At 56.8% G+C, this 27,818-nt stretch overlaps 6 long non-coding RNA genes across 6 annotated transcripts; all 6 read right to left on the bottom strand.

Annotated features, from left to right (window-relative positions):
* Positions 1–10,125: 10,125 nt before the first annotated feature.
* Positions 10,126–10,549, bottom strand: LOC135299906 (uncharacterized). The gene is made up of 3 exons (XR_010361744.1): positions 10,475–10,549; positions 10,315–10,386; positions 10,126–10,227 (listed from the first exon to the last, which is right to left on the bottom strand). It is a non-coding gene; the product is annotated as an uncharacterized LOC135299906 (long non-coding RNA).
* A 335-nt stretch (positions 10,550–10,884) lies between these two features.
* LOC135299853 (uncharacterized) lies at positions 10,885–11,845 on the bottom strand. Its single transcript, XR_010361694.1, has 4 exons — positions 11,772–11,845; positions 11,603–11,683; positions 11,414–11,515; positions 10,885–10,982 (listed from the first exon to the last, which is right to left on the bottom strand). It is a non-coding gene; the product is annotated as an uncharacterized LOC135299853 (long non-coding RNA).
* A 4,146-nt stretch (positions 11,846–15,991) lies between these two features.
* On the bottom strand, positions 15,992–16,415 carry LOC135299854 (uncharacterized). Its single transcript, XR_010361695.1, has 3 exons — positions 16,341–16,415; positions 16,181–16,252; positions 15,992–16,093 (listed from the first exon to the last, which is right to left on the bottom strand). It is a non-coding gene; the product is annotated as an uncharacterized LOC135299854 (long non-coding RNA).
* Positions 16,416–16,750: 335 nt separating this feature from the next.
* LOC135299855 (uncharacterized) lies at positions 16,751–17,771 on the bottom strand. Its single transcript, XR_010361696.1, has 4 exons — positions 17,638–17,771; positions 17,469–17,549; positions 17,280–17,381; positions 16,751–16,848 (listed from the first exon to the last, which is right to left on the bottom strand). It is a non-coding gene; the product is annotated as an uncharacterized LOC135299855 (long non-coding RNA).
* A 4,086-nt stretch (positions 17,772–21,857) lies between these two features.
* LOC135299856 (uncharacterized) lies at positions 21,858–22,281 on the bottom strand. Its single transcript, XR_010361697.1, has 3 exons — positions 22,207–22,281; positions 22,047–22,118; positions 21,858–21,959 (listed from the first exon to the last, which is right to left on the bottom strand). It is a non-coding gene; the product is annotated as an uncharacterized LOC135299856 (long non-coding RNA).
* A 329-nt stretch (positions 22,282–22,610) lies between these two features.
* LOC135299857 (uncharacterized) lies at positions 22,611–23,637 on the bottom strand. Its single transcript, XR_010361698.1, has 4 exons — positions 23,504–23,637; positions 23,335–23,415; positions 23,146–23,247; positions 22,611–22,714 (listed from the first exon to the last, which is right to left on the bottom strand). It is a non-coding gene; the product is annotated as an uncharacterized LOC135299857 (long non-coding RNA).
* Positions 23,638–27,818: the final 4,181 nt, after the last annotated feature.

A 27,818-nucleotide genomic window follows, 5' to 3' on the forward strand; every position in this document is an offset into this window, starting at 1 on the left:
GTGAAGGCACAGTACGTAATATCCAGCATTAACAGAATGCACGACTGGGGATGCAAGCATCATAACCTCACCCTAGGACAAGTTCTTCTAAGCCTTCTGATGTTTACATTCTTGTAGCAAACTTTCTCACGCATTTTATGCAAATAACTTATTGTTATGCATTCTTTTCTGCAGGAGGAGAAATTTGGTTTGCCCAGTGTCATTGGAGAGGTGGCACTTTCACCCTCCAATCCACTGTCACTTTTGGAAATCTGTAAATGTTGGAGTCAGAAATTCAACTGCCCTCTTTTTTACCTTGGAGAGATGCATGTCTGTGTTGTTTTATTTCATGTCCTATAGTGACACTCCACAACCTGATGTAGTTATGAAGTGGGTATGCGTGTCAGGGCCTGGCACAGGCGAGATGGCTCTCGTGAAAACTTGTGCCCCGAGCCCTGGTCCGAGCCACATCTTTGTTCACAAACATGTTCCATATGCAATGCATTACACAATCTCTTCATGCACATTCAACCCCTGGCCCCGCCTGTCCTCCCCTCACATGGCGATGAGATCCACGCCCTTCTGGGCACGCGTTGTTTCCTGTGGTGGTCACACTGGGGTCTTTGGTGGTCTCTGAGGCCGAAGGCTGTGGTCTTGCTCATGACTGAACTTTTGAACTTTTCTCCTTTGTGCGTGCACTGTGGTCCCCTGGTGCTTATCTGAGTATGTCTGTTGGATGGATCAGCTTGGAGACAGAGGAGCTCCTTAGTCTAGGCTTCTGGCATTCCCTGGTCTTCTCCTGGTGTTATGAGTAAAAAAGTTATCTGTAGCTATGATATTTTATTAAAATTCCTTTCCTAGGATTTTTCCCCTCCTGAGGAGCTGAGGGCCTCAGGAAAGAAATGTAAACAATAACGATCTGCTGCTGTGGAATGCAACAGGTGCATCTTCCATTGCTCCATGTGGATTGTTTTCACTTGATGACCAATCACAGCCAACTGTGTTGAGCCTGTGAGCAGTCACAAGATTTTTGTTATGCATTCTATTCTATTATTCTTCTTTGTAGCCTTCTGGTCATTTTTTCCTCTCTGTTCTTTTAGTATAGTTTTAATGTACTATTTTAATAGAATATATAATAAATCAGCCTTCTGAAATGGAGTCAAGCCTCGTGTCTCCACACCTGGTGTGTTCGCCCCCACAAATTATCATTTTTTTTTTAAGGCTGCAAAGTTAAACAGGTTGGGCCAGTTGCTGAGAGTTGAAATGTTGACTATTTGTTGTTGATAGCTTCATGTTGCAATCACCTCTTGTTAATAGTTTTTCTTCAATTACCTGTTAATGGTTAGAAATCAAGCGCAGTTGTCCCCCTGCTGCTTCCCAGGAGCCTGAAGGTAGCAGGGGGAGGTGACATCAGAGCTAGTATGCAGATGAGAATGCATTTCACCAAATTTTGCAATTTTCCAGGAAAAAAACTCCTAAAAACAACAAGCCAACATGGAATAAAGAAACCTAAGTAATGTCTAAAGGTGAGGAACTTAATCCTTAGTATCTGCTAAGATCCTTTTTACTTTTCACCCTAACCTGAAAGGATGTCTGCAAGAAAGAGGACCTGGAATGTTAGAACAAAAAAGTGGAATTCCCACTACTCCCTCGAGGATGGAAGCCCCAGCTCTGCCTGCATATCAGCGGGCACAGCTGCATCATCCTCCTCCTCCGTGCCACTCCTGGGAGCAGCGGGGGTGCGGGCGACCTGTCCTTTCTCCCCAACCTGAGCTGAATGTTTTTAATAAAGGCATTAAAAAGGAGAAAGATCTCCTGCCCTGTTTATGACACTGGTATTATCCTACATAGCAAGAAGCTTCAGAAATTTGCATTTTTCTATGCCCTTTGTACCATGGCAGAGGTTTCTTAAGTAAAAGGTTAAAATTCAACACATAATTCTACAATTTAAAATTTAAATGCTTAGTCCATATATTGCTAACTTAATTGAACCCCCCAAAACCTCCATTTCAACAGCAGCCCCTGCCTGGCTTCTGCCTGCCCACACCGTGGGCATCCACGGCTCCTCCTGGGCATGGAGCTCAGTCAGTGCTGGTGCTGGGTGGGCTTTGCTGCTGCTGCCACCTGGACACTGGGGTGACCGCTTGTCCTAGGTTGCAGTGTAAAGATGTATTCTAATGCCATCCTGAAGAGCTGCTGAAACCAGGAGGGGCATTGTTTCTTCCTTATCTCCTGTTAATGGGCCCATCAATGTCTTGCCACATGACTCAGAGATAACTCCCTCCCAGAGCCATTTCTGTTTCATGGCTAATCAAGGACCCATGAGGCAGAATGATATCAGCCCACTGTGAGATGCTCTGCCCATGGGGGAGGAGCTAAGCATCCCCAGGTGGATATAATCTGGGTTTTGGGACACAACAAGCAGGCTTTCCACTGGATTCCCAGAGGAACCGCTGCCCCTACCCACTGCTTTTCCAGAGGATGAGAGCTACCAGATTGTTTCTACAGGATCACCACTTCCACAAGTCCATTTCATCTGGACTGCTACCACCACCCTAACTAGCAGGGTGTCAGGTTGTATTCTGACCCTGTCAGTGGTTTTTCTTTTGTATTATTGCCTGTGTTTTGGGTTTTTTTCCCTTTTCCTAATAAACTGTATTTCTGACTTGGACCCTCTCACTGGTTTTGCTTTCAAACTAGGACACAAATCCATCTCTTTATTTGAACACAGAGGAATGGGCCATTGCCTACCCTGCAAGCGGGAGTTGGAGCGGGTAGGAGGGTGGGGGTGGGGTGGCGTGTCATCGTCAGTGTTGCCTAGAGGGCCAGGCCAGGGGGCTCAGGGGCAGAGGAAGGGATGTGTTGGTCTCAGGAGGTGCTGGAAGGTGCTGGGCTGGTCCTGGGGTCCCTAGAGGAACTCGGGTTGGTTGGGATGGGACAGACGGAGAGAAAAAAAAAAGATGAAGGCAGCTTGGGGAGGCCCATGAGGAGAGCAGGTGGCAGTGGGATCTACGGGGCAATAAGAGGCTTCTGTGTACACGGTTGTTCTGGGGTCCTCTTCACAGAACACTTGAGAGGGCTGTCCAGGCCGTTCCTGCTGCTGGAGGAGCTGCTCACGCTGTCTGGGTGTGAGGTGCAGCCACCATCTTCCAACTCGTGTCCCGAGATGCTCCTGTGCAGACAGGAGGTGGCTGAGGCCCCAGCTGCCAGTGGCACACAGGGACCCTCATGCACAGCAGGGCCCAGAGCTGGCAAGGCTCCCCAGCACGGCTGGAGCTGCTGGCACAGCCGGGCCCAGCTGGACAGCTGCCCCTCAAGGCCCCGGCCAGCAGGCACGGCTCTGGGCAGGGTCCCTGGCCAGGAGCGGGCCCCAGAGCGCCTCTGCCTTTCAAGGGCAACCTCGGCCCTGCTCTTTCTCCTCCCCACCTCCCTCTGCCTCTGCCCTGTGCCCCTGGGGCTGCTCTTGGCCAGGCAGCCTCAGTGGGAGCCAGCTCTGGCTGCAGCCCCAGCGGGGCCCCCAGGACAAGGCCCAGCAATTGAGAGGCCAATGGAAGCACTGGGCAGCAGCAGAACCCTCAGCAGAGTTCTTTGGACAACCATGGACTGGCCACAACCCCACTGCAGTCTCAATGGGAATGTTCCCTGACCACGTTAGACTTTCAAAAGAAGCTGTTTAAGGGGGAGAGCAACAAAACACTCACTGTTTTCTCTTCCAGGAATACCCGATTCCAAAGCAGCACAACATGAAGACAAGCTCCAAACAAAGGACGCCTTCCAGTAACCTTAGCCAGCAACCTGTTCCCTGACAGAAACCCCTTCCGAGGCCATCCAGGGCATTCGGAACTGGACTTGTGGTACTGGCTGCATCTGTGGGAGCGATGGGGAGCGTGAGCCCGTGCTGTGCTGCACTGCTGAGCTGGCAGCACGCTGGATACGGGCAGGACGTTCTCTGTTTCCCCCAGAGCTGGGGCCTGCAGGCACCTTGCCGGCCCTTGGCACAGGCTGTGCCAGCCAACAAAGCCCAGCAGGCCGGGAGGAGAGCCCGGGGGGCAGCGCAGCTGCTTGGGCAGTGGCTGCTGCCAGGGACACGGGCCAAAGCCATCCCTGAGCAGCCACTGCCAGCCCTGGCCCTCCCTGCCCCGTGACAGCTCCCCCAGCCCCAGGGAACAGGCTCAGGCCCTGTCAGGGCCCAGCGCAGCCCCTGCCCAGTCGGGAGCCAGGGCTGGCTCTGGCCCTGGGCTGGCGGCAGGGCTCCCGCTCGGGGCTGCTCCTGTGCCTTGGGCCTCTGGGCACTCAGGGCCAGCTCCGCAGCAGCTGCAGCGCCAGGGACGTTGCTGCAGCAGTCCCGTTTCCCCGGGGCTCTGAACCAGCTCCAGAGGCCTGGAAGCCGAGGCACCTCCAGCTTTGGCTGCTGCCCGGCCGGGCAAAGGCAGCCCTGGGGGAAGAGCTGCTGCCACACAGCCCCGGCCAGGGCTGAGCCCGGCACAGCAATTACCTGCTGTGCCTGTGCCCGTGTCTGGCATCGCCTTCCTTTCTGCTGCAGGGGCTGCCAATGAGCCACTGCTTCTCCCTGAGTGTTCCTCCTCCTGAACAGCCTTTTGGTCCATCACTTGAAAAAGGAAAAAAGGGACAACTGGCTTAAATGGAAATATTCTCCACTGGGGAAGTGGCATCCTCAGGAGGCAATGCTTGTCTAAGTCACAGGTAAAGATCAGGAAAAAGCCCAGGTAATTGGGGCTGGGCCAGTGTACTCCCTTGTGCAAACAGCTGCACCGCCTGATCTTCTCAGAGACTGGGAAATGGCAGGGGATCTCAGGCGCACAGTAGAGTTGGGGCAATCTATCAGCTAATGCCAAATTCCATCCTGCAGAGGCTGGGGAGGAATTGCAGCAAGCCCAGGCTGGGAAACAGCCCTGCAGGGTGTGAAAGCAGCAGCGGGGCAGCAAGGCTGCCATGGATCCCTTCCTGCTGTGCCGGGCACGGCGTGTCCAGATGTGCAGCCAAAGCCCCCGGCTGCTGAGTCCCAGGGGAAGCATGAGGGAAACGCACCCACCTTGTCCTCGGGGTGCTTCCTTCTGTGTTTGTCTCAGGAATTCATCTGCCTCATGAGACGTTTTGGCTGCAGTATCTTGGGTCTTTACTTTTGGAGGACCTTAAGAGAAAGTAGTTCCATTTCCCAGGAATGGATCCCACAAAAGCGGGGCTCAGCCTGTGGGGTCAGCAGGGACACACTACTCACCCCTGCCATGGGAGCTGGGTTGGGGCCAAGCATCCAGCCCTGGAGCTTGAGACCTCCTCCCTGCAGACACACCTGTAACTCAACAGCCACAGAAGCTTCTGCCATCTCTGCTGATCTGCACAGGCACCACTGAGCCGCAGGAGCGGTGAGGGGATCGTGCAGGACGAGGGCACACACGTGCATGGTTCTGTGCTGGCACCTGCAGCGCTGCCTCCCTGGCCCAGCTTTGGGCTCTGAGCTGGCAGCTCTCCCAGGGGAAAGGCCTTGACCTACCCTCAGCATCTCCCAGAGCCTCAGTCCTGGATGTGGGGCCTTCACCGGCAGGTTCAGCTGCAAAGAAAGGCAGGACAGAAGAGCTCCTGTGGCACTGCAGGAGATCCTCAGGCTGCCCACAAGGCTCAGCCCCGGGGCACAGCCCTGGGCCCGGCCCCTTCCCTCTCTGCTCTTCTCTTTGACTGCACAGAGCACACGGAAGGACACACTGGCACAGCACACGGGAGGAGGACTGAAAGCTAAATGCTCCTTCCTCCCACTGACAGCGATCCTGTGGGATCCCTCAGGGATCCAGAAGGGAGCAGGGAAAGATTCTCAGAATCCTTCAGCCCTTACATAATGTTAAGGGAAATGGTTTATAAATGAGCTTTTGTTGCATTGATCCTGATTATTCACTCAGGAAAGGCAGAATGAAAACTTGCCTCCAGCATCCTCCAGGAACTTCAAACCATCCTTCATCAGGACTTCCTGAAAACCCATGTCACGATTCCAGTCTAAAAGGGAGCAGAGATCAGAACCATATCTGTGGCATGCTGGGAACCCCTAATGCTACAGGGAAAAGGGCACTGCAAGGGGGTCGGGTAAGGCTATGGGACCCAGATGGGAATGGACATGGCCAAAGCTGCCCAGGGGCCTGGGGAGCTCTGGGCTGGCTCCTGGTCACTCTCCACACTCTTTCCCTGCCCTCAGAAACATCCCTGGGAGGGGTGGCTGGAGTAGCCCAGGGCCCCGGGGTTCTCTCCCTCAAACTCACAGAAAATCCTCCCTAAAGCCCTGGGGAAAACTGCAGCAGGCAGTGCCACAGCTATCCATCCCTCCCTCTGTCCATCCTGCCCTCCTTCTGTGGGGACACCTCCCAGATCCCAAGGGCAAACAGCCATGCCCTCTCAGGACACACTGCAGCCTTGCTCTCCCCCTCTGTCCTTTCCCCACCATGGGCACCCCATGCAGTCACTGCCAGGTTTCAGGACATGTCTCCCATGGAGGGACCCCAGCAGGACTGCTCAGTACCCGAGTGCCCTGAGCCTGCTCGGGATAATTCCCCTGGGCTGTGCCGCTCTAGTCCAGGCTGTGCCCGCACTGCCAAGCAGCAGAGAGGGCAGCTCAAGCCTCAGCAGGGCTCAGGCCCAGAGGCACAGCAATTACCTCCTGTGCCTGTGCCTGGCATGGCCTCCCTTCCTGGAGCAGAGGCTGGCATGCAACCACTGCTTCCTCCGGGAAATGCTTCTTTCTCCGCAGGCTCTCCTTTCATTTCTGGAGAATGAAAAAGAGACAGCTGGATCAGATGGAAACATTCCTCACTGGGAATGGGGAAGGTGAGGCATCACTTGTGAAAGGAATGCATAAGGATCAGAAAACACCCAGGATTTTGGGACAACCCAAGGCTGCTTCCTTCCCCAAACAGCCCCAACATCTGATCTGCCTGGACACCAGGAAATTGCAGGGCATCTGAGGGTGGGCATGGCCTGTGGTGCATTTGGGGCTGTCTGCCAGCTGATGCCAAATGCCTTCCTGCAGAGGCTGGGCAGAAGCTGCAGCCAGGCCAGGCTGGAAAACAGCCCAGCAGGGCGTGAAAGCAGCAGCGGGGCAGCGAGGCTGCCATGGATCCCTTCCTGCTGTGCCGGGCACGGGGTGTCCAGATGTGCAGCCAAAGCCCCCGGCTGCTGAGTCCCAGGAGCAGCATGAGGGAAATGCACCCACCTTGTCTTCTCTGCAGACATTCCTTCAGCATTTGCCACATGATTTCTAATGGGTCCTGGATTTTCCTGCCTGCCATGTCTTTGGTCTCTCCTGTCAGAGGACCTTAAGAGAAAGTAGTTCCATTTCCCAGGAATGGACCCCACAAAAGCAGGGCTCAGCCTGAGGGGTCAGCAGGGACACACTACTCACCCCTGCCATGGGAGCTGGCCTTTTGTGCAGCATCCAAGGTAGGAGTTGGTGAGGTTGTCCCTGCAGACACGCCTGTAACACAACAGCCACAGAAGCTTCTGTCACCTGGTTCTTACCAGTCAGTCAAACATTACGCCTTGGTGGGACAGTGAGAACATACCTGCAGAATGCTCAGAGGGCTTCACAACTTCAGAGCGCCAGGCTAATGGAGAATCCTTCCCAGCATCCCAGTCTGGAAGCAAACCAAGATGAGAACTGTTTCCATTGTGTGCCAGGGCTGGCTCTGGCCCTGGGCTGGCGGCAGGGCTCCCGCTCGGGGCTGCTCCTGTGCCTTGGGCCTCTGGGCACTCAGGGCCAGCTCCGCAGCAGCTGCAGCGCCAGGGACGTTGCTGCACCAGTCCCGTTTCCCCGGGACTCTGAACCAGCTCCAGAGGCCTGGAAGCCGAGGCGCCTCCAGCTTTGGCTGCTGCCGGGCCGGGCAAGGGCAGGCCCTGGGGGAAGAGCTGCTGCCACACAGCCCCGGCCAGGCCTGAGCCCGGCACAGCAATTACCTGCTGTGCCTGTGCCCGTGTCTGCCATCGCCTTCCTTCCTGCAGCAGGGGCTCGCACCGAAGATGGAGTGCTTCCTTCAAGAAATACCACCTTCCACTGAAGCACTATGTCCATCTCTTGACAAAGGAAGGGAGACAGTTGCATCCGATGGAGCTGTTTCCCACTTGGGTGGTGGCATCAGAGGTAATATTTGTGAAATTTATGGAGCAGGAAAATGGCCAGGTTACAGTGGCATGATGAGAGCACTTCCACCTCCAAACAGCCACCCTTTTCCTAATCTGCAGGGCTGGATATAGTGGGGGATCTCAGGGTGTCTTACAGTTTGGGCATGGCCAGTCAGCTGATGCCAAATAACTTCCTACAGAGGCTGCGCACAAGCTGCAACCAGGCCAGGCTGGGAAACAGCCCTGCAGGGCGTGAAAGCAGCAGCGGGGCAGCGAGGCTGCCATGGATCCCTTCCCGCTGTGCCAGGCACGGCGTGTCCAGATGTGCAGCCAAAGCCCCCGGCTGCTGACACCCAGGGGAAGCATGAGGGAAATGCACCCACCTTCTCTTGTCTGCAGGGGTTCCTTCAGCTCTTGCCTCATCTGTTTGGATGGTTCCAGGGATATCTTATCTGTTGTATCTTGGATTTTCCCTGTTGGAGTACCTTAGAGAAAAATATTTCCATTTCCCACGAATGGATCCCAGAAAAGCAGGGCTCAGCCTGTGGGGTCAGCAGGGACACACTACTCACCCCTGAGATGGGAGCTGGGCTTGAGTGCAGCATCCAAGGTAGCAGCTGGAGAAGCTGGAGAAGTCTTCCCTCTAGACACATCTGTAACACAACAGCCACAGAAGCTTCTGTCACCTGGTGCCTGCCCGCTTGTCTACAATTCTTCCTTGGTGGCACACTGAGAACATACCTGCAGGAGGCTCCAAGGGCTTCAAAACTTTCTTCATCCAAGCTGATGGAGAAGCCTTCCCAGCACCCTCATCTACAATGCAGCACAGATGAGAACATTTTCCAGTGTGTGCTGGGATCTCTTTCTGCCACAGGGAACTGGGCACTGCCAGGGAGTCGGGTAAGGCCATGGGAGCCAGATGGGAATAGACATGGCCAAAGCTGCCCAGGGGCCTGGGGAGCTCTGGGCTGGCTCCTGGTCACTCTCCACACTCTTTCCCTGCCCTCAGCAACATCCCTGGGAGGGGTGGCTGCAGCAGTGCAGGGACCTGGGACTCTCCCCCTCACACACAGAAGAAATCCTCCCTAAAGCATGGGGGAAAACTGCAGCAGGCAGTGCCACAGCTATCCATCCTGCCCTCCCTCTGTCCCTCCTGCCCTCCTTCTGTGGGGAAACCCCCCAGATCCCAAGGGCAAACAGCCAGGCCCTCTCAGGACACACTGGAGCCTTGCTCTCCCCCTCTGTCCTTTCCCCACCGTGGGCACCCCGTGCAGTCGCTCCCAGGTTTCAGGACATGTCTCCCATGGAGGGACCCCAGCAGGACTGCTCAGTGCCCTGAGCCTGCTCGGGATAATTCCCCTGGGCTGTGCTGCTCTAGTCCAGCCTGTGCCCTCACTGCCAAACAGCAGAGAGGGCAGCTCAAGCCTCAGCAGGGCTCAGGCCCAGAGGCACAGCAATTACCTCCTGTGCCTGTGCCTGGCATGGCCTCCCTTCCTGGAGCTGAGGCTGGCTATGCAACCACTGCTTCCTCCGGGAAATGCTTCTTTCTCCGCAGGCTCTCCTTTCATTTCTGGAGAATGGAAAAGAGACAGCTGCATCAGATGAAAACATTCCTGACTGGGAATGGGGAAGGGGACAATTTCAGGAGGCATCACTTGTGAAAGGAATGCATAAGGATCAGAAAACACCCAGGATTTTGGGACAACCCAAGGCTGCTTCCTTCCCCAAACAGCCCCAACATCTGATCTGCCTGGACACCAGGAAATTGCAGGGCATCTGAGGGTGGGCATGGCCTGTGGTGCATTTGGGGCTGTCTGCCAGCTGATGCCAAATGCCTTCCTGCAGAGGCTGGGCAGAAGCTGCAGCCAGGCCAGGCTGGAAAACAGCCCTGCAGGGCGTGAAAGCAGCAGCGGGGCAGCGAGGCTGCCATGGATCCCTTCCTGCTGTGCCGGGCACGGGGTGTCCAGATGTGCAGCCAAAGCCCCCGGCTGCTGAGTCCCAGGAGCAGCATGAGGGAAATGCACCCACCTTGTCTTCTCTGCAGACATTCCTTCAGCATTTGCCACATGATTTCTAATGGGTCCTGGATTTTCCTGCCTGCCATGTCTTTGGTCTCTCCTGTCAGAGGACCTTAAGAGAAAGTAGTTCCATTTCCCAGGAATGGACCCCACAAAAGCAGGGCTCAGCCTGAGGGGTCAGCAGGGACACACTACTCACCCCTGCCATGGGAGCTGGCCTTTTGTGCAGCATCCAAGGTAGGAGTTGGTGAGGTTGTCCCTGCAGACACGCCTGTAACACAACAGCCACAGAAGCTTCTGTCACCTGGTTCTTACCAGTCAGTCAAACATTACGCCTTGGTGGGACAGTGAGAACATACCTGCAGAATGCTCAGAGGGCTTCACAACTTCAGAGCGCCAGGCTAATGGAGAATCCTTCCCAGCATCCCAGTCTGGAAGCAAACCAAGATGAGAACTGTTTCCATTGTGTGCCAGGGCTGGCTCTGGCCCTGGGCTGGCGGCAGGGCTCCCGCTCGGGGCTGCTCCTGTGCCTTGGGCCTCTGGGCACTCAGGGCCAGCTCCGCAGCAGCTGCAGCGCCAGGGACGTTGCTGCAGCAGTCCCGTTTCCCCGGGGCTCTGAACCAGCTCCAGAGGCCTGGAAGCCGAGGCGCCTCCAGCTTTGGCTGCTGCCGGGCCGGGCAAGGGCAGGCCCTGGGGGAAGAGCTGCTGCCACACAGCCCCGGCCAGGCCTGAGCCCGGCACAGCAATTACCTGCTGTGCCTGTGCCCGTGTCTGCCATCGCCTTCCTTCCTGCAGCAGGGGCTCGCACTGAAGATGGAGTGCTTCCTTCAAGAAATACCACCTTCCACTGAAGCACTATGTCCATCTCTTGACAAAGGAAGGGAGACAGCTGCATCAGATGGAGCTGTTTCCCACTTGGGTGGTGGCATCAGAGGTAATATTTGTGAAATTTATGGAGCAGGAAAATGGCCAGGTTACAGTGGCATGATGAGAGCACTTCCACCTCCAAACAGCCACCCTTTTCCTAATCTGCAGGGCTGGATATAGTGGGGGATCTCAGGGTGTCTTACAGTTTGGGCATGGCCTGTCAGCTGATGCCAAATAACTTCCGGCAGAGGCTGGGCTGTAGCTGCAGCCAGGCCTGGTTGGGAAACAGCCCTGCAGGGCGTGAAAGCAGCAGCGGGGCAGCCAGGCTGCCATGGATCCCTTCCCGCTGTGCCGGGCACTGCGTGTCCAGATGTGCAGCCAAAGCCCCCGGCTGCTGAGTCCCAGGGGAAGCATGAGGGAAATGCACCCACCTTCTCTTGTCTGCAGGGGTTCCTTCAGCTCTTGCCTCATCTGTTTGGATGGTTCCAGGGATATCTTATCTGTTGTATCTTGGATTTTCCCTGTTGGAGTACCTTAGAGAAAAATATTTCCATTTCCCACGAATGGATCCCAGAAAAGCAGGGCTCAGCCTGTGGGGTCAGCAGGGACACACTACTCACCCCTGAGATGGGAGCTGGGCTTGAGTGCAGCATCCAAGGTAGCAGCTGGAGAAGCTGGAGAAGTCTTCCCTCTAGACACATCTGTAACACAACAGCCACAGAAGCTTCTGTCACCTGGTGCCTGCCCGCTTGTCTACAATTCTTCCTTGGTGGCACACTGAGAACATACCTGCAGGAGGCTCCAAGGGCTTCAAAACTTTATTCATCCAAGCTGATGGAGAAGCCTTCCCAGCACCCTCATCTACAATGCAGCACAGATGAGAACATTTTCCAGTGTGTGCTGGGATCTCTTTCTGCCACAGGGAACTGGGCACTGCCAGGGAGTCGGGTAAGGCCATGGGAGCCAGATGGGAATAGACATGGCCAAAGCTGCCCAGGGGCCTGGGGAGCTCTGGGCTGGCTCCTGGTCACTCTCCACACTCTTTCCCTGCCCTCAGCAACATCCCTGGGAGGGGTGGCTGCAGCAGTGCAGGGACCTGGGACTCTCCCCCTCACACACAGAAGAAATCCTCCCTAAAGCATGGGGGAAAACTGCAGCAGGCAGTGCCACAGCTATCCATCCTGCTCTCCCTCTGTCCCTCCTGCCCTCCTTCTGTGGGGAAACCCCCCAGATCCCAAGGGCAAACAGCCAGGCCCTCTCAGGACACACTGGAGCCTTGCTCTCCCCCTCTGTCCTTTCCCCACCGTGGGCACCCCGTGCAGTCACTCCCAGGTTTCAGGACATGTCTCCCATGGAGGGACCCCAGCAGGACTGCTCAGTGCCCTGAGCCTGCTCGGGATAATTCCCCTGGGCTGTGCCGCTCTAGTCCAGCCTGTGCCCGCACTGCCAAGCAGCAGAGAGGGCAGCTCAAGCCTCAGCAGGGCTCAGGCCCAGAGGCACAGCAATTACCTCCTGTGCCTGTGCCTGGCATGGCCTCCCTTCCTGGAGCAGAGGCTGGCCATGCAACCACTGCTTCCTCCGGGAAGTGCTTCTTTCTCCGCAGGCTCTCCTTTCATTTCAGTAGAATGGAAAAGAGACAGCTGGATCAGATGAAAACATTCCTGACTGGGAATGGGGAAGGGGACAATTTCAGGAGGCATCACTTGTGAAAGGAATGCATAAGGATCAGAAAACACCCAGGATTTTGGGACAACCCAAGGCTGCTTCCTTCCCCAAACAGCCCCAACATCTGATCTGCCTGGACACCAGGAAATTGCAGGGCATCTGAGGGTGGGCATGGCCTGTGGTGCATTTGGGGCTGTCTGCCAGCTGATGCCAAATGCCTTCCTGCAGAGGCTGGGCAGAAGCTGCAGCCAGGCCAGGCTGGAAAACAGCCCTGCAGGGCGTGAAAGCAGCAGCGGGGCAGCGAGGCTGCCATGGATCCCTTCCCGCTGTGCCGGGCACGGCGTGTCCAGATGTGCAGCCAAAGCCCCCGGCTGCTGAGTCCCAGGAGCAGCATGAGGGAAATGCACCCACCTTGTCTTCTCTGCAGACATTCCTTCAGCATTTGCCACATGATTTCTAATGGGTCCTGGATTTTCCTGCCTGCCATGTCTTTGGTCTCTCCTGTCAGAGGACCTTAAGAGAAAGTAGTTCCATTTCCCAGGAATGGACCCCACAAAAGCAGGGCTCAGCCTGAGGGGTCAGCAGGGACACACTACTCACCCCTGCCATGGGAGCTGGCCTTTTGTGCAGCATCCAAGGTAGGAGTTGGTGAGGTTGTCCCTGCAGACACGCCTGTAACACAACAGCCACAGAAGCTTCTGTCACCTGGTTCTTACCAGTCAGTCAAACATTACGCCTTGGTGGGACAGTGAGAACATACCTGCAGAATGCTCAGAGGGCTTCACAACTTCAGAGCGCCAGGCTAATGGAGAATCCTTCCCAGCATCCCAGTCTGGAAGCAAACCAAGATGAGAACTGTTTCCATTGTGTGCCAGGGCTGGCTCTGGCCCTGGGCTGGCGGCAGGGCTCCCGCTCGGGGCTGCTCCTGTGCCTTGGGCCTCTGGGCACTCAGGGCCAGCTCCGCAGCAGCTGCAGCGCCAGGGACGTTGCTGCACCAGTCCCGTTTCCCCGGGACTCTGAACCAGCTCCAGAGGCCTGGAAGCCGAGGCGCCTCCAGCTTTGGCTGCTGCCGGGCCGGGCAAGGGCAGGCCCTGGGGGAAGAGCTGCTGCCACACAGCCCCGGCCAGGCCTGAGCCCGGCACAGCAATTACCTGCTGTGCCTGTGCCCGTGTCTGCCATCGCCTTCCTTCCTGCAGCAGGGGCTCGCACCGAAGATGGAGTGCTTCCTTCAAGAAATACCACCTTCCACTGAAGCACTATGTCCATCTCTTGACAAAGGAAGGGAGACAGTTGCATCCGATGGAGCTGTTTCCCACTTGGGTGGTGGCATCAGAGGTAATATTTGTGAAATTTATGGAGCAGGAAAATGGCCAGGTTACAGTGGCATGATGAGAGCACTTCCACCTCCAAACAGCCACCCTTTTCCTAATCTGCAGGGCTGGATATAGTGGGGGATCTCAGGGTGTCTTACAGTTTGGGCATGGCCAGTCAGCTGATGCCAAATAACTTCCTACAGAGGCTGCGCACAAGCTGCAACCAGGCCAGGCTGGGAAACAGCCCTGCAGGGCGTGAAAGCAGCAGCGGGGCAGCGAGGCTGCCATGGATCCCTTCCCGCTGTGCCAGGCACGGCGTGTCCAGATGTGCAGCCAAAGCCCCCGGCTGCTGACACCCAGGGGAAGCATGAGGGAAATGCACCCACCTTCTCTTGTCTGCAGGGGTTCCTTCAGCTCTTGCCTCATCTGTTTGGATGGTTCCAGGGATATCTTATCTGTTGTATCTTGGATTTTCCCTGTTGGAGTACCTTAGAGAAAAATATTTCCATTTCCCACGAATGGATCCCAGAAAAGCAGGGCTCAGCCTGTGGGGTCAGCAGGGACACACTACTCACCCCTGAGATGGGAGCTGGGCTTGAGTGCAGCATCCAAGGTAGCAGCTGGAGAAGCTGGAGAAGTCTTCCCTCTAGACACATCTGTAACACAACAGCCACAGAAGCTTCTGTCACCTGGTGCCTGCCCGCTTGTCTACAATTCTTCCTTGGTGGCACACTGAGAACATACCTGCAGGAGGCTCCAAGGGCTTCAAAACTTTCTTCATCCAAGCTGATGGAGAAGCCTTCCCAGCACCCTCATCTACAATGCAGCACAGATGAGAACATTTTCCAGTGTGTGCTGGGATCTCTTTCTGCCACAGGGAACTGGGCACTGCCAGGGAGTCGGGTAAGGCCATGGGAGCCAGATGGGAATAGACATGGCCAAAGCTGCCCAGGGGCCTGGGGAGCTCTGGGCTGGCTCCTGGTCACTCTCCACACTCTTTCCCTGCCCTCAGCAACATCCCTGGGAGGGGTGGCTGCAGCAGTGCAGGGACCTGGGACTCTCCCCCTCACACACAGAAGAAATCCTCCCTAAAGCATGGGGGAAAACTGCAGCAGGCAGTGCCACAGCTATCCATCCTGCCCTCCCTCTGTCCCTCCTGCCCTCCTTCTGTGGGGAAACCCCCCAGATCCCAAGGGCAAACAGCCAGGCCCTCTCAGGACACACTGGAGCCTTGCTCTCCCCCTCTGTCCTTTCCCCACCGTGGGCACCCCGTGCAGTCGCTCCCAGGTTTCAGGACATGTCTCCCATGGAGGGACCCCAGCAGGACTGCTCAGTGCCCTGAGCCTGCTCGGGATAATTCCCCTGGGCTGTGCTGCTCTAGTCCAGGCTGTGCCCTCACTGCCAAACAGCAGAGAGGGCAGCTCAAGCCTCAGCAGGGCTCAGGCCCAGAGGCACAGCAATTACCTCCTGTGCCTGTGCCTGGCATGGCCTCCCTTCCTGGAGCTGAGGCTGGCTATGCAACCACTGCTTCCTCCGGGAAATGCTTCTTTCTCCGCAGGCTCTCCTTTCATTTCTGGAGAATGGAAAAGAGACAGCTGCATCAGATGAAAACATTCCTGACTGGGAATGGGGAAGGGGACAATTTCAGGAGGCATCACTTGTGAAAGGAATGCATAAGGATCAGAAAACACCCAGGATTTTGGGACAACCCAAGGCTGCTTCCTTCCCCAAACAGCCCCAACATCTGATCTGCCTGGACACCAGGAAATTGCAGGGCATCTGAGGGTGGGCATGGCCTGTGGTGCATTTGGGGCTGTCTGCCAGCTGATGCCAAATGCCTTCCTGCAGAGGCTGGGCAGAAGCTGCAGCCAGGCCAGGCTGGAAAACAGCCCTGCAGGGCGTGAAAGCAGCAGCGGGGCAGCGAGGCTGCCATGGATCCCTTCCTGCTGTGCCGGGCACAGGGTGTCCAGATGTGCAGCCAAAGCCCCCGGCTGCTGAGTCCCAGGAGCAGCATGAGGGAAATGCACCCACCTTGTCTTCTCTGCAGACATTCCTTCAGCATTTGCCACATGATTTCTAATGGGTCCTGGATTTTCCTGCCTGCCATGTCTTTGGTCTCTCCTGTCAGAGGACCTTAAGAGAAAGTAGTTCCATTTCCCAGGAATGGACCCCACAAAAGCAGGGCTCAGCCTGAGGGGTCAGCAGGGACACACTACTCACCCCTGCCATGGGAGCTGGCCTTTTGTGCAGCATCCAAGGTAGGAGTTGGTGAGGTTGTCCCTGCAGACACGCCTGTAACACAACAGCCACAGAAGCTTCTGTCACCTGGTTCTTACCAGTCAGTCAAACATTACGCCTTGGTGGGACAGTGAGAACATACCTGCAGAATGCTCAGAGGGCTTCACAACTTCAGAGCGCCAGGCTAATGGAGAATCCTTCCCAGCATCCCAGTCTGGAAGCAAACCAAGATGAGAACTGTTTCCATTGTGTGCCAGGGCTGGCTCTGGCCCTGGGCTGGCGGCAGGGCTCCCGCTCGGGGCTGCTCCTGTGCCTTGGGCCTCTGGGCACTCAGGGCCAGCTCCGCAGCAGCTGCAGCGCCAGGGACGTTGCTGCACCAGTCCCGTTTCCCCGGGGCTCTGAACCAGCTCCAGAGGCCTGGAAGCCGAGGCGCCTCCAGCTTTGGCTGCTGCCGGGCCGGGCAAGGGCAGGCCCTGGGGGAAGAGCTGCTGCCACACAGCCCCGGCCAGGCCTGAGCCCGGCACAGCAATTACCTGCTGTGCCTGTGCCCGTGTCTGCCATCGCCTTCCTTCCTGCAGCAGGGGCTCGCACTGAAGATGGAGTGCTTCCTTCAAGAAATACCACCTTCCACTGAAGCACTATGTCCATCTCTTGACAAAGGAAGGGAGACAGCTGCATCAGATGGAGCTGTTTCCCACTTGGGTGGTGGCATCAGAGGTAATATTTGTGAAATTTATGGAGCAGGAAAATGGCCAGGTTACAGTGGCATGATGAGAGCACTTCCACCTCCAAACAGCCACCCTTTTCCTAATCTGCAGGGCTGGATATAGTGGGGGATCTCAGGGTGTCTTACAGTTTGGGCATGGCCTGTCAGCTGATGCCAAATAACTTCCGGCAGAGGCTGGGCTGTAGCTGCAGCCAGGCCAGGCTGGGAAACAGCCCTGCAGGGCGTGAAAGCAGCAGCGGGGCAGCCAGGCTGCCATGGATCCCTTCCCGCTGTGCCGGGCACTGCGTGTCCAGATGTGCAGCCAAAGCCCCCGGCTGCTGAGTCCCAGGGGAAGCATGAGGGAAATGCACCCACCTTCTCTTGTCTGCAGGGGTTCCTTCAGCTCTTGCCTCATCTGTTTGGATGGTTCCAGGGATATCTTATCTGTTGTATCTTGGATTTTCCCTGTTGGAGTACCTTAGAGAAAAATATTTCCATTTCCCACGAATGGATCCCAGAAAAGCAGGGTTCAGCCTGTGGGGTCAGCAGGGACACACTACTCACCCCTGAGATGGGAGCTGGGCTTGAGTGCAGCATCCAAGGTAGCAGCTGGAGAAGCTGGAGAAGTCTTCCCTCTAGACACATCTGTAACACAACAGCCACAGAAGCTTCTGTCACCTGGTGCCTGCCCGCTTGTCTACAATTCTTCCTTGGTGGCACACTGAGAACATACCTGCAGGAGGCTCCAAGGGCTTCAAAACTTTATTCATCCAAGCTGATGGAGAAGCCTTCCCAGCACCCTCATCTACAATGCAGCACAGATGAGAACATTTTCCAGTGTGTGCTGGGATCTCTTTCTGCCACAGGGAACTGGGCACTGCCAGGGAGTCGGGTAAGGCCATGGGAGCCAGATGGGAATAGACATGGCCAAAGCTGCCCAGGGGCCTGGGGAGCTCTGGGCTGGCTCCTGGTCACTCTCCACACTCTTTCCCTGCCCTCAGCAACATCCCTGGGAGGGGTGGCTGCAGCAGTGCAGGGACCTGGGACTCTCCCCCTCACACACAGAAGAAATCCTCCCTAAAGCATGGGGGAAAACTGCAGCAGGCAGTGCCACAGCTATCCATCCTGCTCTCCCTCTGTCCCTCCTGCCCTCCTTCTGTGGGGAAACCCCCCAGATCCCAAGGGCAAACAGCCAGGCCCTCTCAGGACACACTGGAGCCTTGCTCTCCCCCTCTGTCCTTTCCCCACCGTGGGCACCCCGTGCAGTCACTCCCAGGTTTCAGGACATGTCTCCCATGGAGGGACCCCAGCAGGACTGCTCAGTGCCCTGAGCCTGCTCGGGATAATTCCCCTGGGCTGTGCCGCTCTAGTCCAGCCTGTGCCCGCACTGCCAAGCAGCAGAGAGGGCAGCTCAAGCCTCAGCAGGGCTCAGGCCCAGAGGCACAGCAATTACCTCCTGTGCCTGTGCCTGGCATGGCCTCCCTTCCTGGAGCAGAGGCTGGCCATGCAACCACTGCTTCCTCCGGGAAGTGCTTCTTTCTCCGCAGGTTCTCCTTTCATTTCAGTAGAATGGAAAAGAGACAGCTGGATCAGATGAAAACATTCCTGACTGGGAATGGGGAAGGGGACAATTTCAGGAGGCATCACTTGTGAAAGGAATGCATAAGGATCAGAAAACACCCAGGATTTTGGGACAACCCAAGGCTGCTTCCTTCCCCAAACAGCCCCAACATCTGATCTGCCTGGACACCAGGAAATTGCAGGGCATCTGAGGGTGGGCATGGCCTGTGGTGCATTTGGGGCTGTCTGCCAGCTGATGCCAAATGCCTTCCTGCAGAGGCTGGGCAGAAGCTGCAGCCAGGCCAGGCTGGAAAACAGCCCTGCAGGGCGTGAAAGCAGCAGCGGGGCAGCGAGGCTGCCATGGATCCCTTCCCGCTGTGCCGGGCACGGCGTGTCCAGATGTGCAGCCAAAGCCCCCGGCTGCTGAGTCCCAGGAGCAGCATGAGGGAAATGCACCCACCTTGTCTTCTCTGCAGACATTCCTTCAGCATTTGCCACATGATTTCTAATGGGTCCTGGATTTTCCTGCCTGCCATGTCTTTGGTCTCTCCTGTCAGAGGACCTTAAGAGAAAGTAGTTCCATTTCCCAGGAATGGACCCCACAAAAGCAGGGCTCAGCCTGAGGGGTCAGCAGGGACACACTACTCACCCCTGCCATGGGAGCTGGCCTTTTGTGCAGCATCCAAGGTAGGAGTTGGTGAGGTCGTCCCTGCAGACACGCCTGTAACACAACAGCCACAGAAGCTTCTGTCACCTGGTTCTTACCAGTCAGTCAAACATTACGCCTTGGTGGGACAGTGAGAACATACCTGCAGAATGCTCAGAGGGCTTCACAACTTCAGAGCGCCAGGCTAATGGAGAATCCTTCCCAGCATCCCAGTCTGGAAGCAAACCAAGATGAGAACTGTTTCCATTGTGTGCCAGGGCTGGCTCTGGCCCTGGGCTGGCGGCAGGGCTCCCGCTCGGGGCTGCTCCTGTGCCTTGGGCCTCTGGGCACTCAGGGCCAGCTCCGCAGCAGCTGCAGCGCCAGGGACGTTGCTGCACCAGTCCCGTTTCCCCGGGACTCTGAACCAGCTCCAGAGGCCTGGAAGCCGAGGCGCCTCCAGCTTTGGCTGCTGCCGGGCCGGGCAAGGGCAGGCCCTGGGGGAAGAGCTGCTGCCACACAGCCCCGGCCAGGCCTGAGCCCGGCACAGCAATTACCTGCTGTGCCTGTGCCCGTGTCTGGCATTGCCTTCCTTCCTGCAGCAGGGGCTCGCACCGAAGATGGAGTGCTTCCTTCAAGAAATACCACCTTCCACTGAAGCACTATGTCCATCTCTTGACAAAGGAAGGGAGACAGCTGCATCAGATGGAGCTGTTTCCCACTTGGGTGGTGGAATCAGAGGTAATATTTGTGAAATTCATGGAGCAGGAAAATGGCCAGGTTACAGTGGCATGATGAGAGCACTTCCACCTCCAAACAGCCACCCTTTTCCTAATCTGCAGGGCTGGATATAGTGGGGGATCTCAGGGTGTCTTACAGTTTGGGCATGGCCTGTCAGCTGATGCCAAATAACTTCCTACAGAGGCTGCGCACAAGCTGCAACCAGGCCAGGCTGGGAAACAGCCCTGCAGGGCGTGAAAGCAGCAGCGGGGCAGCGAGGCTGCCATGGATCCCTTCCCGCTGTGCCGGGCACGACGTGTCCAGATGTGCAGCCAAAGCCCCCGGCTGCTGAGTCCCAGGAGCAGCATGAGGGAAATGCACCCACCTTCTCTTGTCTGCAGGGGTTCCTTCAGCTCTTGCCTCATCTGTTTGGATGGTTCCAGGGATATCTTATCTGTTGTATCTTGGATTTTCCCTGTTGGAGTACCTTAGAGAAAAATATTTCCATTTCCCACGAATGGATCCCAGAAAAGCAGGGCTCAGCCTGTGGGGTCAGCAGGGACACACTACTCACCCCTGAGATGGGAGCTGGGCTTGAGTGCAGCATCCAAGGTAGCAGCTGGAGAAGCTGGAGAAGTCTTCCCTCTAGACACATCTGTAACACAACAGCCACAGAAGCTTCTGTCACCTGGTGCCTGCCCGCTTGTCTACAATTCTTCCTTGGTGGCACACTGAGAACATACCTGCAGGAGGCTCCAAGGGCTTCAAAACTTTATTCATCCAAGCTGATGGAGAAGCCTTCCCAGCACCCTCATCTACAATGCAGCACAGATGAGAACATTTTCCAGTGTGTGCTGGGATCTCTTTCTGCCACAGGGAACTGGGCACTGCCAGGGAGTCGGGTAAGGCCATGGGAGCCAGATGGGAATAGACATGGCCAAAGCTGCCCAGGGGCCTGGGGAGCTCTGGGCTGGCTCCTGGTCACTCTCCACACTCTTTCCCTGCCCTCAGCAACATCCCTGGGAGGGGTGGCTGCAGCAGTGCAGGGACCTGGGACTCTCCCCCTCACACACAGAAGAAATCCTCCCTAAAGCATGGGGGAAAACTGCAGCAGGCAGTGCCACAGCTATCCATCCTGCCCTCCCTCTGTCCCTCCTGCCCTCCTTCTGTGGGGAAACCCCCCAGATCCCAAGGGCAAACAGCCAGGCCCTCTCAGGACACACTGGAGCCTTGCTCTCCCCCTCTGTCCTTTCCCCACCGTGGGCACCCCGTGCAGTCACGCCCAGGTTTCAGGACATGTCTCCCATGGAGGGACCCCAGCAGGAATGCTCAGTGCCCTGAGCCTGCTCGGGATAATTCCCCTGGGCTGTGCTGCTCTAGTCCAGGCTGTGCCCGCACTGCCAAACAGCAGAGAGGGCAGCTCAAGCCTCAGCAGGGCTCAGGCCCAGAGGCACGGCAATTACCTCCTGTGCCTGTGCCTGGCATGGCCTCCCTTCCTGTAGCAGAGGCTGGCCATGCAACCACTGCTTCTTCCGGGAAATGCTTCTTTCTCCGCAGGCTCTCCTTTCATTTCTGGACAATGGAAAAGAGACAGCTGCATCAGATGAAAACATTCCTGACTGGGAATGGGGAAGGGGACAATTTCAGGAGGCATCACTTGTGAAAGGAATGCATAAGGATCAGAAAACACCCAGGATTTTGGGACAACCCAAGGCTGCTTCCTTCCCCAAACAGCCCCAACATCTGATCTGCCTGGACACCAGGAAATTGCAGGGCATCTGAGGGTGGGCATGGCCTGTGGTGCATTTGGGGCTGTCTGCCAGCTGATGCCAAATGCCTTCCTGCAGAGGCTGGGCAGAAGCTGCAGCCAGGCCAGGCTGGAAAACAGCCCTGCAGGGCGTGAAAGCAGCAGCGGGGCAGCGAGGCTGCCATGGATCCCTTCCTGCTGTGCTGGGCACGGCGTGTCCAGATGTGCAGCCAAAGCCCCCGGCTGCTGAGTCCCAGGAGCAGCATGAGGGAAATGCACCCACCTTGTCTTCTCTGCAGACATTCCTTCAGCATTTGCCACATGATTTCTAATGGGTCCTGGATTTTCCTGCCTGCCATGTCTTTGGTCTCTCCTGTCAGAGGACCTTAAGAGAAAGTAGTTCCATTTCCCAGGAATGGACCCCACAAAAGCAGGGCTCAGCCTGAGGGGTCAGCAGGGACACACTACTCACCCCTGCCATGGGAGCTGGCCTTTTGTGCAGCATCCAAGGTAGGAGTTGGTGAGGTTGTCCCTGCAGACACGCCTGTAACACAACAGCCACAGAAGCTTCTGTCACCTGGTTCTTACCAGTCAGTCAAACATTACGCCTTGGTGGGACAGTGAGAACATACCTGCAGAATGCTCAGAGGGCTTCACAACTTCAGAGCGCCAGGCTAATGGAGAATCCTTCCCAGCATCCCAGTCTGGAAGCAAACCAAGATGAGAACTGTTTCCATTGTGTGCCAGGGCTGGCTCTGGCCCTGGGCTGGCGGCAGGGCTCCCGCTCGGGGCTGCTCCTGTGCCTTGGGCCTCTGGGCACTCAGGGCCAGCTCCGCAGCAGCTGCAGCGCCAGGGACGTTGCTGCACCAGTCCCGTTTCCCCGGGGCTCTGAACCAGCTCCAGAGGCCTGGAAGCCGAGGCGCCTCCAGCTTTGGCTGCTGCCGGGCCGGGCAAGGGCAGGCCCTGGGGGAAGAGCTGCTGCCACACAGCCCCGGCCAGGCCTGAGCCCGGCACAGCAATTACCTGCTGTGCCTGTGCCCGTGTCTGCCATCGCCTTCCTTCCTGCAGCAGGGGCTCGCACTGAAGATGGAGTGCTTCCTTCAAGAAATACCACCTTCCACTGAAGCACTATGTCCATCTCTTGACAAAGGAAGGGAGACAGCTGCATCAGATGGAGCTGTTTCCCACTTGGGTGGTGGCATCAGAGGTAATATTTGTGAAATTTATGGAGCAGGAAAATGGCCAGGTTACAGTGGCATGATGTGAGCACTTCCACCTCCAAACAACCACCCTTTTCCTAATCTGCAGGGCTGGATATAGTGGGGGATCTCAGGGTGTCTTACAGTTTGGGCATGGCCTGTCAGCTGATGCCAAATAACTTCCGGCAGAGGCTGGGCTGTAGCTGCAGCCAGGCCTGGTTGGGAAACAGCCCTGCAGGGCGTGAAAGCAGCAGCGGGGCAGCCAGGCTGCCATGGATCCCTTCCCGCTGTGCCGGGCACTGCGTGTCCAGATGTGCAGCCAAAGCCCCCGGCTGCTGAGTCCCAGGGGAAGCATGAGGGAAATGCACCCACCTTCTCTTGTCTGCAGGGGTTCCTTCAGCTCTTGCCTCATCTGTTTGGATGGTTCCAGGGATATCTTATCTGTTGTATCTTGGATTTTCCCTGTTGGAGTACCTTAGAGAAAAATATTTCCATTTCCCACGAATGGATCCCAGAAAAGCAGGGTTCAGCCTGTGGGGTCAGCAGGGACACACTACTCACCCCTGAGATGGGAGCTGGGCTTGAGTGCAGCATCCAAGGTAGCAGCTGGAGAAGCTGGAGAAGTCTTCCCTCTAGACACATCTGTAACACAACAGCCACAGAAGCTTCTGTCACCTGGTGCCTGCCCGCTTGTCTACAATTCTTCCTTGGTGGCACACTGAGAACATACCTGCAGGAGGCTCCAAGGGCTTCAAAACTTTATTCATCCAAGCTGATGGAGAAGCCTTCCCAGCACCCTCATCTACAATGCAGCACAGATGAGAACATTTTCCAGTGTGTGCTGGGATCTCTTTCTGCCACAGGGAACTGGGCACTGCCAGGGAGTCGGGTAAGGCCATGGGAGCCAGATGGGAATAGACATGGCCAAAGCTGCCCAGGGGCCTGGGGAGCTCTGGGCTGGCTCCTGGTCACTCTCCACACTCTTTCCCTGCCCTCAGCAACATCCCTGGGAGGGGTGGCTGCAGCAGTGCAGGGACCTGGGACTCTCCCCCTCACACACAGAAGAAATCCTCCCTAAAGCATGGGGGAAAACTGCAGCAGGCAGTGCCACAGCTATCCATCCTGCTCTCCCTCTGTCCCTCCTGCCCTCCTTCTGTGGGGAAACCCCCCAGATCCCAAGGGCAAACATCCAGGCCCTCTCAGGACACACTGGAGCCTTGCTCTCCCCCTCTGTCCTTTCCCCACCGTGGGCACCCCGTGCAGTCACTCCCAGGTTTCAGGACATGTCTCCCATGGAGGGACCCCAGCAGGACTGCTCAGTGCCCTGAGCCTGCTCGGGATAATTCCCCTGGGCTGTGCCGCTCTAGTCCAGCCTGTGCCCGCACTGCCAAGCAGCAGAGAGGGCAGCTCAAGCCTCAGCAGGGCTCAGGCCCAGAGGCACAGCAATTACCTCCTGTGCCTGTGCCTGGCATGGCCTCCCTTCCTGGAGCAGAGGCTGGCCATGCAACCACTGCTTCCTCCGGGAAGTGCTTCTTTCTCCGCAGGCTCTCCTTTCATTTCAGTAGAATGGAAAAGAGACAGCTGGATCAGATGAAAACATTCCTGACTGGGAATGGGGAAGGGGACAATTTCAGGAGGCATCACTTGTGAAAGGAATGCATAAGGATCAGAAAACACCCAGGATTTTGGGACAACCCAAGGCTGCTTCCTTCCCCAAACAGCCCCAACATCTGATCTGCCTGGACACCAGGAAATTGCAGGGCATCTGAGGGTGGGCATGGCCTGTGGTGCATTTGGGGCTGTCTGCCAGCTGATGCCAAATGCCTTCCTGCAGAGGCTGGGCAGAAGCTGCAGCCAGGCCAGGCTGGAAAACAGCCCTGCAGGGCGTGAAAGCAGCAGCGGGGCAGCGAGGCTGCCATGGATCCCTTCCCGCTGTGCCGGGCACGGCGTGTCCAGATGTGCAGCCAAAGCCCCCGGCTGCTGAGTCCCAGGAGCAGCATGAGGGAAATGCACCCACCTTGTCTTCTCTGCAGACATTCCTTCAGCATTTGCCACATGATTTCTAATGGGTCCTGGATTTTCCTGCCTGCCATGTCTTTGGTCTCTCCTGTCAGAGGACCTTAAGAGAAAGTAGTTCCATTTCCCAGGAATGGACCCCACAAAAGCAGGGCTCAGCCTGAGGGGTCAGCAGGGACACACTACTCACCCCTGCCATGGGAGCTGGCCTTTTGTGCAGCATCCAAGGTAGGAGTTGGTGAGGTCGTCCCTGCAGACACGCCTGTAACACAACAGCCACAGAAGCTTCTGTCACCTGGTTCTTACCAGTCAGTCAAACATTACGCCTTGGTGGGACAGTGAGAACATACCTGCAGAATGCTCAGAGGGCTTCACAACTTCAGAGCGCCAGGCTAATGGAGAATCCTTCCCAGCATCCCAGTCTGGAAGCAAACCAAGATGAGAACTGTTTCCATTGTGTGCCAGGGCTGGCTCTGGCCCTGGGCTGGCGGCAGGGCTCCCGCTCGGGGCTGCTCCTGTGCCTTGGGCCTCTGGGCACTCAGGGCCAGCTCCGCAGCAGCTGCAGCGCCAGGGACGTTGCTGCACCAGTCCCGTTTCCCCGGGGCTCTGAACCAGCTCCAGAGGCCTGGAAGCCGAGGCGCCTCCAGCTTTGGCTGCTGCCGGGCCGGGCAAGGGCAGGCCCTGGGGGAAGAGCTGCTGCCACACAGCCCCGGCCAGGGCTGAGCCCGGCACAGCAATTACCTGCTGTGCCTGTGCCCGTGTCTGCCATCGCCTTCCTTCCTGCAGCAGGGGCTCGCACCGAAGATGGAGTGCTTCCTTCAAGAAATGCCACCTTCCACTGAAGCACTATGTCCATCTCTTGACAAAGGAAGGGAGACAGCTGCATCAGATGGGGCTGTTCCCCACTTGGGCGGTGGCATCAGAGGTAATATTTGTGAAATTTATGGAGCACAAAAATGGCCAGGTTACAGTGGCATGATGTGAGCACTTCCACCACCAAACAGCCACCCTTTTCCTAATCTGCAGGGCTGGATATAGTGGGGGATCTCAGGGTGTGTTACAGTTTGGGCATGGCCTGTCAGCTGATGCCAAATAACTTCCGGCAGAGGCTGGGCAGAAGCTGCAGCCAGGCCAGGCTGGGAAACAGCCCTGCAGGGCGTGAAAGCAGCAGCGGGGCAGCAAGGCTGCCATGGATCCCTTCCCGCTGTGCCGGGCACGGCGTGTCCAGATGTGCAGCCAAAGCCCCCGGCTGCTGAGTCCCAGGGGAAGCATGAGGGAAATGCACCCACCTTCTCTTGTCTGCAGGGGTTCCTTCAGCTCTTGCCTCATCTGTTTGGATGGTTCCAGGGATATCTTATCTGTTGTATCTTGGATTTTCCCTGTTGGAGTACCTTAGAGAAAAATATTTCCATTTGCCAGGAATGGATCCCAGAAAAGCAGGGTTCAGCCTGTGGGGTCAGCAGGGACACACTACTCACCCCTGAGATGGGAGCTGGGCTTGAGTGCAGCATCCAAGGTAGCAGCTGGAGAAGCTGGAGAAGTCTTCCCTGTAGACACATCTGTAACACAACAGCCACAGAAGCTTCTGTCACCTGGTGCCTGCCCGCTTGTCTACAATTCTTCCTTGGTGGCACACTGAGAACATACCTGCAGGAGGCTCCAAGGGCTTCAAAACTTTATTCATCCAAGCTGATGGAGAAGCCTTCCCAGCACCCTCATCTACAATGCAGCACAGATGAGAACATTTTCCAGTGTGTGCTGGGATCTCTTTCTGCCACAGGGAACTGGGCACTGCCAGGGAGTCGGGTAAGGCCATGGGAGCCAGATGGGAATAGACATGGCCAAAGCTGCCCAGGGGCCTGGGGAGCTCTGGGCTGGCTCCTGGTCACTCTCCACACTCTTTCCCTGCCCTCAGCAACATCCCTGGGAGGGGTGGCTGCAGCAGTGCAGGGACCTGGGACTCTCCCCCTCACACACAGAAGAAATCCTCCCTAAAGCATGGGGGAAAACTGCAGCAGGCAGTGCCACAGCTATCCATCCTGCTCTCCCTCTGTCCCTCCTGCCCTCCTTCTGTGGGGAAACCCCCCAGATCCCAAGGGCAAACATCCAGGCCCTCTCAGGACACACTGGAGCCTTGCTCTCCCCCTCTGTCCTTTCCCCACCGTGGGCACCCCGTGCAGTCACTCCCAGGTTTCAGGACATGTCTCCCATGGAGGGACCCCAGCAGGACTGCTCAGTGCCCTGAGCCTGCTCGGGATAATTCCCCTGGGCTGTGCCGCTCTAGTCCAGCCTGTGCCCGCACTGCCAAGCAGCAGAGAGGGCAGCTCAAGCCTCAGCAGGGCTCAGGCCCAGAGGCACAGCAATTACCTCCTGTGCCTGTGCCTGGCATGGCCTCCCTTCCTGGAGCTGAGGCTGGCCATGCAACCACTGCTTCCTCCGGGAAGTGCTTCTTTCTCCGCAGGCTCTCCTTTCATTTCAGTAGAATGGAAAAGAGACAGCTGGATCAGATGAAAACATTCCTGACTGGGAATGGGGAAGGGGACAATTTCAGGAGGCATCACTTGTGAAAGGAATGCATAAGGATCAGAAAACACCCAGGATTTTGGGACAACCCAAGGCTGCTTCCTTCCCCAAACAGCCCCAACATCTGATCTGCCTGGACACCAGGAAATTGCAGGGCATCTGAGGGTGGGCATGGCCTGTGGTGCATTTGGGGCTGTCTGCCAGCTGATGCCAAATGCCTTCCTGCAGAGGCTGGGCAGAAGCTGCAGCCAGGCCAGGCTGGAAAACAGCCCTGCAGGGCGTGAAAGCAGCAGCGGGGCAGCGAGGCTGCCATGGATCCCTTCCCGCTGTGCCGGGCACGGCGTGTCCAGATGTGCAGCCAAAGCCCCCGGCTGCTGAGTCCCAGGAGCAGCATGAGGGAAATGCACCCACCTTGTCTTCTCTGCAGACATTCCTTCAGCATTTGCCACATGATTTCTAATGGGTCCTGGATTTTCCTGCCTGCCATGTCTTTGGTCTCTCCTGTC

This window comes from Passer domesticus, chromosome 4 (assembly GCF_036417665.1).
Source record: "Passer domesticus isolate bPasDom1 chromosome 4, bPasDom1.hap1, whole genome shotgun sequence".
Lineage (NCBI taxonomy): Eukaryota > Metazoa > Chordata > Aves > Passeriformes > Passeridae > Passer > Passer domesticus.